The sequence below is a fragment of the Pteropus alecto genome, unplaced genomic scaffold (assembly GCF_000325575.1).
Source record: "Pteropus alecto unplaced genomic scaffold, ASM32557v1 scaffold171, whole genome shotgun sequence".
Taxonomy (NCBI): domain Eukaryota; kingdom Metazoa; phylum Chordata; class Mammalia; order Chiroptera; family Pteropodidae; genus Pteropus; species Pteropus alecto.
This window is the reverse complement of record NW_006431925.1, coordinates 5,446,903-5,457,381: the sequence shown is the minus strand read 5'-3', so window position 1 is coordinate 5,457,381 and position 10,479 is coordinate 5,446,903. Positions and strand designations below refer to the sequence as shown.

The 10,479-nt window shown below is 34.0% G+C and overlaps 1 protein-coding gene and 1 pseudogene across 6 annotated transcripts in view; one reads left to right on the top strand and one right to left on the bottom strand.

Annotated features, from left to right (window-relative positions):
* Nucleotides 1–10,479, bottom strand: part of NUBPL (nucleotide binding protein like) — a 180,050-nt gene that overhangs the window by 78,651 nt on the left and 90,920 nt on the right. The window lies entirely within an intron of this gene.
* On the top strand, nt 6,331–7,113 carry LOC107195309 (annotated as a pseudogene).

The following is a 10,479-nucleotide window of genomic DNA, read 5'->3' as shown; positions in this document are numbered from 1 at the left end:
ATAGGTGTGTGCTTATTTCTGGGCTCTCTATTCTGTTCCACTGATCTATGTGTTTGTTTTTATGCCAGTACAATGCTGTGTCCCAAAGATTTTGGGTTGTTCTGTTTTCATTTTCATTTATCTCAAGGTCTCTTTTGATTTCTTCCTTGATCTCTTTGTTATTCCATTTATTGTTTAGTAGCATATTATTTAGCCTCCATGTGTTTGTTTATTTTCCAGTTTTTTTCTTGTAGTTGATTTCTAGTTTCCTACAATTGTGATTGAAGGATAGCTGATATGATTTCAATCTTCTTAAATTTACTGAGACTTGTTTTGTGACCTAATATGTGGTCTAGCCTGGAAAATGTTCCATGTGCACTTGAAAAGAATGTATATTTTGCTGCTTTGGGGTGAAATGCTCTGAAAATATCTATTAAATCCATCTGGTCTGGGATGTGTTTTAGGGCCATTGTTTCCTTGTTGATTTTCTGTCTGGAAGATGTGTCCATTGGTGTCAATGGGGTGTCATAGTCCCATACTATGAGTGTATTACTGTTGATCTCTTTTATGTCAGTCGATAATTGCTTTATGTATATAGGTGCTAAGACCTTCCCCTTTTTAAAATATAAATAAGCATCTACTAAATTTCAAGGATTTAATTTGAGACTACAGAAATATATTTGAGCTTTTTAAAAAATAAAATGGATTATATCTGCAGCATAATTTTTATAAACTACTATGTTTTCAATAAGAAAATAAATTAACAAAGTTTTAATAATAGGCATAAGGGTTGTATGAAAGTGTCAATAAACACATTAATCAGAAAGTCAGATACCAGGGTTTTACTATTAATTCATAGGTTGAACTCAGCCAACATGCTTAACTTTTCTGTGCCTTTGTTTCCTCATCTTAAAGTGGTATAAACAGAGAATTTTAGGACTAGAAGATATCCTAGAGATTATTTTGCCCAACGTTCTTATTTTACAGATAAAAAAATAAATCTAAGAAATCAAATGATTTACCTAAAACTTATTCTGCAAAATAGGAACAATAAAAACAATCTTTGTCTGTTTTATAGAGGTTTTTGTTTTTTTTCCAAAGAGGAAATAAGATCAAGGATTTTTTAAAATAAGTAATTAAATAGTAGTATTACATTGAAAAAAAGTTATTTTAAAGAGAAGCTTGTATGTCATATCATGCAAGCCAAATTTAAAATTTCTCTCAATGAGCATAGCATGTTTATTCTTCCGACCAACTGCCAAGAAAACATTTGTCCATTTCTGAGGTCACCACATTCCAAAATGATCTGAACAAGTAATTTTAAAATATCTCTTCCATATCCCTAGATGACATAAGCAACATTAAATGGCTTTTTTTGCAAATTAAAGAAAAATTACTCACTAGTAAAACTAAGCATAAAAACGTGGTTAAAATACAATTTAAGAATATACAAATGACTAAAAATATAGGCTAAGAAGTGAGTAGAAAAGAAATCACATCTGTCATTTAAATAGATTAATTAAATTTCTACATTTTAGTGTCCTGTGCCTTGTTCCTGTTAAGTAGATCTGTCATCTACAAAGCTAAAGAGAAAACAATAAATTTACTGACATAAGTGTCTTCCTAGTGAGAACTAAATAATGCGGTTTTACCTATAACTACTTTTAACACAAAAGATTTAGAGAAAGATTAAGAAATACATATATGAGAATAGAAATGATGTAGTTATAGGTGGGAAATTGGCTTGAAGGTTGGGGAAAAAAATAAACACATAAAACGACCTATTTCCCATCTCATCTTCAGCATTTTCCAACTTCCTAAACTATATAATTACTTCAGAAGTACCCAAAAGACATCTAAGAAACCTGAGATCACTAAATTGCAAAGAAATAGAAAAACAACCTGAATTTTATGCATTTCATTAAAAGACTATTAAATAAGCAGCTGTTCCTTTATTGTCATTTAAGCACATTGGTCATTATATCTAGGCTTGTTCACAACAACCTTGCACCCTGATGTGCAAGTGGATATAGCAATGTTATACAGAAGTTGTTCTTGCCTGAATAAGTATCTTCTATCTTCATATTTATCTTATAACAGATCACGTATTAATTCGCATGCTTAAAGCCAGAGTATAAATAAGTGGGTGCAGAGAATATAATCATTATGGATTTTAACCCTAACTCAGAAATTAATACCACCATTTACATGTGCCAAGCACTACTCTAGACACTGAAGATATTGCAGTAAACAAGAAACCTGAAGTTCCTGCCCTCAAGAAGTGGGGATACCAAGACAATGAACAAACTAAGTAGCACATCACTTGTAAACTTGATAAAAACCATCTTCCTAGACCTAGTTTGCTATCTACAAAACCTGAAAACTGATATTATTTAGGGAAGTATCTTCATATCCTTCTCAAACAAAAATTATACCAAAAACCTATAATTCAATAAGACTTGTACTCCAGTTTTCTCTGATCTATCCCTGCCTCCAGTGGCACATACATAATAGAACGTTGTCCAAAACAGGAGGTATAAGCCATGCCATGAACTAGAAGAAAAATAATTGGATCATGCATGGTAAGACTCAATATAAACCTGTGCTCCATACAGAAACCAACTCTAGTTAGTAAACCTAGTGTTCTCAAATACGATGATAATGATAAATATGTTATTTGGAACATATTTTCTTTGCCTTAGTTTCAGGATCAATGTCCAGAAAAGTCATTTTTATTTCAAATATCATGACTATCAGTTTAAAAATCTTTGTCATCAACTAGACTAACGTTAATCAGATTGTGAATTTCAAGTCACATTTGAAAATGAGAATTTTTTTCTCTTCCAATTGAAGAAATAATTTTATACGATATGATAAATGTATACTTTTGCAAAATTGCATCAAAACAGGCATATAGTCTGATGTTTGATTCTTGTATTTAAAACAGCAATTTAGTTATGAGTATACAAATAAAATTAAAGGTTTAAGTTCTGACCAAGCTACTCTGGCATCAGAAAGCAAGACTATCTGGATGTAAGAAATTAAGTCCTTGAATCAAGCATACCCTCAGCAATTCTGAAACATTAATATACAGGACAATGAGTCAGAGTAAAGAAATACACGCAGATTTCAAACATAAAATGTAACTTAGCTAATGGCCTGAATCAATCAATCGATATCTCCTCTCTCTCTCAACTCCCCAATCAATGACACATGGGAAAATAGAAATAGGAGTGGGCAGGAAAGACCTACATTGAGAAAACTTAGGCTAAAACTTGGGCACAAACCAAAAAATCGAAAGAAATGTGTACTAATGATAGAGCCACACTGTCTCTCCTTTAAGGGCAGAGGACAAGTTTTATTCACTTTTGTATTTTCAGGCCATGTACATATAAACCCATGTACATACAAAGACATAATAAATGTCTTTAAAAAAAAACAAACAAACAAACATAGAGAAAGTCAAAAGAGTCCTTCCACATCCTTCCCCCCGCCCCAGAACTACTAACCTTTTGGCACCACAGCCCACATTCTTTCTATATAATGTACTCCCTTTCAATAACAATTACCTCCATCCCCACTGTCCCATTCCTCTTTCATCACCCCCCAAAAGAAGCAGAGGCATAGCTACACACACACACACACACACACAACAAAAGCTCAGAGTACATTTTAATGATTTTATGAAGATGAGCTACATAAGTGAGCTGTGAAGAAACCTCAGGGATGACTAGTTAACACTCCTCAGAGAAGTTCTTTGAACCAGGAATCTTTTTAGGCATGTGACAGATAATTGGCCTAACATAACCTAAGCCCAGAAGCAAAAATCTGTGAATTGACAAGTCATGTGCTCCAAAATCAGACATTTAAAAGCAAAAATGTTTTGCTGTAAAAATAAGAGCCTGATTGTTCTTGCCTAAATGGACGGCTGCTCCCCATCCACTGGCAGTGTGAGCCACATAAGTCCCTATTCGCAAGGTCAACACAGCTCTGACAAACTGGATCTGGATGCATTTAAATTGCCAAATAATTGTGGCAGCAAAGCTCTGTACATAAAACTTTCACCAATACTCCTAAATTTGTCCTCTACTTTTTGTAACAACTTAAATCACTGAAATTTGTCAAGTGACACAGTCATTCATAGAAATATGAAACACTTAAAATCAATACTGACAGTTATTGGGTGCTCTGTAGATCCTGGGTTCTACACTAGGCAGTGCTTTAGGCATGAATACCATAGGAGAAGCTGACTTGTCTACTTATCTCCATCAAACTGAAAGAAAAACCAACTATCTGAAGTAACGTGTCTTCCCTCTTTTAAGAACTACTCATTTTAAGTTTATTTTTATACTCAATTCCATGGATCCTATCACATTTTAAAAACTATTTGAGTTTAGTTAAATAAGAAACTTTCTGAGCTATGACTGATTCAGTAGTAGTATTTTTGCCTAAAGGCCTATGTATAATACCTTATGCTCCAAAATAGTAAGAAAGGATTTTTATAAGATACCTTCATCCTGTATTTTGAAAATGCTGGGCCTCTGTTCTCTCTCCGAAAAACTATCTGTGGCAACGATCCAATTTCGTACTGGGTAATTATAGAATAACTAAAATTTTTGATATGTTTCTATTTTAAAAAAATTTAAGAAACTGGTTCTCCAAGAATATACAATGGGGAAAGGATAATCTCTTCAATAAAAGGTGTTGGAAACAAATGGACAACCACATGCAAAAGAATGAAACTGAACTCCTATCTTATGCCATACAAAAAAGTCAACCCAAAATGTATTAAAGAATTGAATGTAGACTTGAAACTGTAAAACTCTTAGAAGACAGGAGGTAAGCTCCTTGACATTGCTCTTGGTAATGATTTTCTGGGTTTAACACCAAAAGCAAAGGAAACAAAGTAAAAAATAAACAAGTGGAACTACCCCAAACTAAAAAGCTTCTGCACAACAACAAAAATCAATAAAATGAAAGGGCAACCTACTAAATGTGAAAAAAAATCTGCAAATCATCTATCTGATAAGGGGTTAATATCCAAAACACATAAAGAACTTATATAATTTAAGAGATTTTTAAAAATCTGATTTTTAAAATGGGCAGAAGAACTGAAAAGACATTTTTCCAAAGATATATAAATGGCCAATAAGTACACAAAAATGTGTTCAGTATCATTCACTCATGTTAGGGAAATGCAAATCAAAATCACAATGAGATATCACTTCACACCTGTTAGAATGGCCATCATCAAAAAGACAAGAGATATTATTGTCTTGTTGATATTATCAACGAGATACAAGATAAGTATTGAAGAGGATGTGGAGAAAAGAGGGCCCTCATGCATTGTTGGTAGGAATATAAACTGGTGCAGCCACTATGGAAAACAGCATGAAGGTTCCTCAAAAAATTGAAAATAGAACTACCATGTGACTCAGTAATCCCACTTCGATGTATGTATCCAAAGAAAATGAAAACAGGATATCAAAGTGATAGCTGCACTCCCATGTTTCCTGCAGCATCATTCACAACCAAGATATGGAAACAACCTAAGTGCCTGTCAATGGATGAATGGATAAAGAGGTGTCATAAATATACAATGGAATATTATTCATCTATGAGAAAGAAAGAAATCCTTGCATTTGTGACAACATAACATGGATGGACCTTGAGGGTATTATGCCAAATGAAATAAGCCAGAGAGAAGAAGACAAATACTGCATGGTATCGCTTATATGTGGAATTAAAAAAAAAAAAAGCCAAAGTCATAGAATTAGAGAGTAGAAAAGTGGTTGTCAGGGGCCAGGATGTGGGGAAATAAGGAGAAGTTGCTAAAAGGATACAAATTTTCAGCTATACGATGATTTCAGTATGAGAATCTATTGTAAAACATGATGATCACAGTTGAGAATACTGTATTGTATAACTGAAATTTACTGAGAGCAGAACTTAAAGGTTCTCACTAAAAATTGTTTAAAAAGAAAAGAAACTAGTTTTCAAAAAACAGTGCAATGTAAAGGTACCTAGAAAAACATCAAATTCACAAAGACAAGAATTTGGTTCACTTAGCACCTACACACATCTATGCACATTCATAATCCATGCTTTATTAATTAATATATACATATTATACATCCAAAAACAGTGCTATCTCATATACAAAAATGCTCGGCACAATAATTTTTTAAATAAAGTTGTTCAAACTTCAACCTCCTTTAATGGGAGAATAGTTAAATGAAGTATCATCAATGAACAAACTGGAGGAGTTGCTGTGCACCCAAGGATAGAATTGAGACTCAGCACCCTTTCCTCACCCAGGCCAGGTGCCCCTGCCTATTCCTCCTGGTTAAGATGGGTTCAGCCAAGATCATCACAGTCCCTCCAGTGCAGCCTCCACTGCACAAACACCAGGTTTGAGTGGCAGATCCTGTTCACTTAGTGCCAGCATCCTGACTCCTCTGTCTAGATATAAACTCCACATTCAACCTACCAGCAGGAGAGCAGCATGAGGGTACTAATCAGGCTCAGGATTCCTATCTCTGCTTCCTACCCCTGGAATTGCACAGATACCTATGAAGACCAGCAGCAGAGACACCCCCACAAAACCCATTGGTGAAACAGCTGAGTGAAGTATTTCAGACTGAAACTCTCAAATCAAATCTTCTCCCAGAGCCAGTTCTGCCCCCAGAGTCGCCTTCATTTGAATTGGATTTGCCTCTGGTAACCCAGTGATTCCTTGAGAACCAGATGCCACGTCTGAGTCAGACTGAACTCCCTCCATACAGGTGTTTTCCAAAGGGGGAAACAGGACAGTTCACAGAAACCTCAATATCCATCCGGGGCTCAGACAATCCCTTGAGACACACTGAAACTCCCTGATCTAAGCACAATAGAGGGACGCCAAACGGCAAGGTACTAAGGAGATCTCCCCTCACCATTCTGCAGATGACAACTCCCCTGGGACTCTGACACCACAACAAAGGAAGCAGCCTTCTCCCAAGTGAAAACATTAGAGAACTATAAGAAAGGAACATTCTGGGAACTGAAAGACTTCTAAACACTGAAGGACAAGCATGGGAGCAAGGCCAGGAACATGACAAGGAAAATCAGCACTTCCCTTTAGTAAAAAACTAGGCTCTGGCCCCAGCACTGAGTTAGCTGGGGGCCTACTAACATTGTGTTCTCGTACTCCTCCTTCCTTGGAAGATAAAAAAAAGGCTTGTTTTCTCTGACTCCTCCTAAACTAAAATAGAACTATAAATGCGTGGGCATTCATATAACTTCAAAACTCATTCTAAAAGCAATTGCAAAAGAGAAGTCCTAAAAGTGAAATAATCAAAGATAATATCTATGGAATAAGTAAGTATATTATGCTATTTTCATCTCTATATTATTCCCTACAATCGCAAAGCTAGTGTTATCCATGTGACATGCCACAAAAAAATCTGTACTGAATACAGAAATAAGTGAAGGAATGAACAAAAGAAGAAATAAGCAACTCCACTTAGAATAAAATGTGTCTTGGCAAAGAGCCAAATCTGAAGAAGTTTCTAGATCTATAGCACTTACTTAGAGATGGTGACGAAGAGAAGCAGACAGTGGCATGTTTCAAAAAGGCCATGATTTAAGACTCTCATATGCCACATACATATGGGTGGTGAGAGGAACCACCTAAACCATGGCAAAATGAGCCTAACTCTGTGGCCCACATCGTGCTTCCTGAGGGCACAAGGAAGAGGGAGTCTACTAGTCTTTGCATCATATATGTATCTCTAATAAATATTAGGATGAAAATTATTTCACCAGTAAAACACATAGTTTTATTCAACAACCATTATGAACAACTTCCCTAAGCATTATTTTGAATGACAACACTTACTTGGAGATATATACATATATTTTGTTTGCTTGTTTATAACAAAATATATTATTTTCCATTTTTTTCAAAAGTAAAAATCTCATAACTTTATAGTCCCATTTCCTCTATGTATTTATCTGTAAAGTATTTCTCAGTTCCTTCTTGATGGAAGATATAATTATAAGTGTTCATTATTATTCACATGAGCCAAGAAATGTTAGCCAAATTTTCATGTCACACATAAATACATATCACTAAACTTAACCTCCATCTAGATATGAAAAACAGCTTTTAGAAAGATGTGACATTAATTACCCAAAATACAAATATTTTTAAATAAATGCTAAGAGAAAACTTGACATTTTGTGAATTTTAAAAAAATCTTTCTGAAGCTTTGCTACAGAGAGAATTCTTCCACACATGAGCTTCTGAAAACATTAACAATGAAAATGCCAGCTAATTTTGCTAAGCGAGAATAGTGTATATTGTTAATACTTCAAATGTAAAAGATAAATAATGTTCTTAGAATTCAATAGCTTCACAAATATTTAATTGATTCACTTAACAAATATTTACTGTGTAGCAACCATATTTGCTAGGTATTTGTTTAAAGTTCTGGGAATTTAGAAGTGAATAATAGTCAAGATCTTACTACCAATCCCATGTAACTTTTACTCTAATGGATGGAAACTATCAATAAACAAGTAAATATAAAAAAATGTCAAATCATAGGGTTCTGATAAAAATAAAACAAGATGAGATGATTGTCACAGCCAGCTCCTCTGGGGTGACATTTAAAGTGAGACCTGAATATCAAGAAGGGACAGACACTAAAGATCCAGATAGAACAGCAAGCTGAAGGGCCCGAGATGGGAATGAACTTAGGGTATTTGAGGAAAAGGAAGAAGTAAGTGTACTTTGAGCAAGGGTAAGCATGGTAGAGATGAGGTAAGTAGAGGTCAGGTTAGGTAGAGCTTGCTAAAATATAGAGTTTGGATTATAATCTCTAAAAGATACAGACTCTTCTTGTAAATATAACCACTATCAATATTATCATCATTACAGCAAAATTTTCAATAATAATTTATTGAAATCATCAACTATATTGCCAGTGTTCAAGTTTCTATGTATCATTTCTTTAAAAGCTTATTGATTCAAATCAGTATCCAAATAAGGTCTAAATATTGCAATTAATAAGTTTCTTCATCTTTTTAATCTATAGATTATCATTCCTTCACTTTTTCCCTTGCAATTTATTTGCTGAAAAACTAGGTTATTTGTCCTATAGGATTTTCCATATTCAGTATTTCCTGACTGCATCTTTACAATGTTACTTTAACGTGTTCCTCTGTCTCCTATATTTCCTATAAATTGGTAGTTAGATATAGGGGTTTAATCAAATTCAGGTTCAAATTTCTAGCAAGACTACTCCAGTTGATGTACTCCAATCAGGAGGTGATATAAAGTGTTCTCATAGATAGATAGATAGATAGATAGATAGATAGATAGATAGATAGATAGATGGATGGATGGATGGATGGATGGATGGATGGATGGATAGAGAGTGAGGGAGGGAAGGAGGGAAACATAGGTATAGATATAGATATAGATACATAGACAGATATCACATAGCTTTAGATCGATTATAATACTTCATTAGGAGTTGTGAAATGCTGATATTATAACTCTGTTATTCCTTTATTTATCAGCTGAAATACTTCTGTAAAGAAAAAATTTCCTTCATCAACTATGTGGTTAACAGCATAGGAAAAAACAAAAACAAAAACAGAATACTTGATTCACTTTATTTTCAAGTTTTCCAAACAATAAGTTGGTTGCCTGGCATGGATATTTTGAGCAGTGAAGTTTTTAAAGATCACTCAGAGCATTGTTTGAAGAATAGAGTAATATATAAGAAAGCAAGAGTGAAATCAGAGAGACTTCTTAGTAGGCTCTTATAGTATTCTAAGTAAATGATGATGGGTTGTACCCGGATGGTAGAGAGATAAAGAGAAGTAAACAGATTTAAAATATACTTTGTAAAGTCTAGAGGACTTGTTGATAGATTGTATATAGAGAATAAGGTAAACAAAGAAGTCAAGAATGTGTCCTAGACTTTTGGCCTGAGCAATTTGGTTTATGGGAATCACTGACAGAGAAGCAGATTTAGGAAACAAAATCATCTAAAAGCAGATTTAGGAAACAAAATGATGTGGATGAAATTAAAACAATATTTACCAAATCTTTATTACTGTTTTTCTTTATCCTGAGCGAAAAATAATTAAAATTTTCAGGAAGTTAAAATAAAATAGTTTTATGGTCTTTTTCTATAAATAATACTTTTTGCTGAAATAAAAACACTGGATAAAATAAATGTCTTTTTTCCGTAGATAATTTATTTTCTCACCTTTCCCCCATATATACTGACAAAGGATAAGCTGGGTGAAAAAAAATTAAAGAATAACAAATATTACTTTAATCCAGATCGATTACCAATCTTTCATATCAGCTGATAGATCATCACAAATACGAGGGATACACGATCAGCCAGGATACAGAAAAAGAGAAACGAAGCTCAAAAACATTAACCAGTTAATTAGGATTAATCAATTAATCTTGGGGGAAGAGAAGAACTCCAGTTC